Here is a 1,722-nt window from a genome sequence, read left to right as displayed (position 1 = left end):
ATATATAAAAGAAAAAAAAGAGAGAAAAAGAAAAGCAATAAAAAGGGGACAAAAAATACCTCAAAATAAAGTAACAATAACAATGCATATGAAATGTGAATTAAAGAGAATGCATGAGTATGTGAAAAAAAAAGTGGGAATCATGAGTAGCTAAACATTGTATTAGAATTGTATAGGTTATTATATGTGTTTGGTGAGAGCTTAGGTTAATATATATATATATATATATATACTTACCTTTACCTCAGCCCCATTACAACCCTGACAAGACCTCATGATGTTTGCACTGGTATACTAAATATTTGTTAATTAGTTAGATGAAGAACAAAGTTTAGAAAGCATGATTAGAGAAGAGTATAGTGAATTACCCTATACACTGGAGAGACTAGAGTGATATACACTACCAGTGAGGGTTCAGTGCTTGATTCTATGTTTCCCGCTTTCATGAGCTATCTTCTTACAAGTTTACTTGCTTTTTATTGTATGATTTAAATTAGTGGAATTTGGTTTATTTTTGTCTTGGAGAACTTATTTATTTTTAACCAAGTAGGTAGAATCATTTTAGCATATAGTTGCATTCACATTCATAGGTTGTATTGCACGAGTCTTGCTTTTCCTTACTCATTTATTTTATCTCCTTGAGCTTAGCATGAAGACATGCTAATGTTTAAGTGTGGGAAGTTTGATAAACCATTATTTTATGGTTTATATTGTGATTGATTGAGTGATTTTATCAAGCTTTTCACCCACTTATTCATATGATTAGCATGTATTTACAATTCCTTCCCAAATTGTTCTATGAATGAAAACTTGCTTCCTAAAAATCTTTTAATTATATATTTTTATTCTCCTTTATATCATTCGATGCCGTGATATGTGTGTTAAGTGTTTCAGGCCTCATAGGACAGAAATGGCTGAGAGAATGGAGAGGAAGTTTGCAAAAATGGAAGGAACACAAGAAATTGAGGAGATATCCAGCGAGAAGTGACGCGGGCGCATGGCTGGTGGACGAAATTGTGATCACATCAATGTAGTACTCTTTGTTATTGTATGGAATCATTATTGTGGCTCTTGGCTATGTGTGGAAACAACTCCGTTCAACTTAACCAGCAAGTGTACTGGGTCATCCAAGTAATACCTTACGTGAGTAAGGGTCGATCCCACAGAGATTGTTGGTATGAAGCAAGATATGGTCACCTTGTAAATCTCAGTTAGGCAGATTAAATAGTTTATGATGAGTTCGAAAATTAATAATAAACAGAAAATAAAATAGGATAGAAATACTTATGTAGATCAATAGTGGGAATTTCAGATAGGCATGTGGAGGTGCTGTGCTCCTCTTGAGATAGGCGTATGGAGATGATGTGCTCCTCTTGAATCTCTACTTTCTTATTACATTCATCCAATCCTTCTTACTCTTTTCCATGGTAAGCTGTATGTAGGGCATCACCGTCGTTAATGGCTACTTTTCATTTTCTCGGGAAAATGGTCCTATGCGCTGTCACTGCATGGCTAATCGTCTGGAGGCATCACCCTTGACAATGGCTACATCCCATCCTCTCAGTGAAAATGGTCCAAATGCTCTGTCACAGCATGGCTAATCATCTATCGGTTCTCAATCAGGTTGGAATAGAATCCAGTGATTCTTTTGCGTCTGTCACTAACGCCCAGCCTTCAGGAGTTTGAAGCTCGTCACAGTCATTCAATACCGGAATCTTACTC

The sequence above is a fragment of the Arachis duranensis genome, chromosome 2, assembly GCF_000817695.3.
Source record: "Arachis duranensis cultivar V14167 chromosome 2, aradu.V14167.gnm2.J7QH, whole genome shotgun sequence".
NCBI lineage: Eukaryota > Viridiplantae > Streptophyta > Magnoliopsida > Fabales > Fabaceae > Arachis > Arachis duranensis.
The sequence above is the reverse complement of the archived record's forward strand: the minus strand, read 5'-3'. Positions refer to the sequence as shown.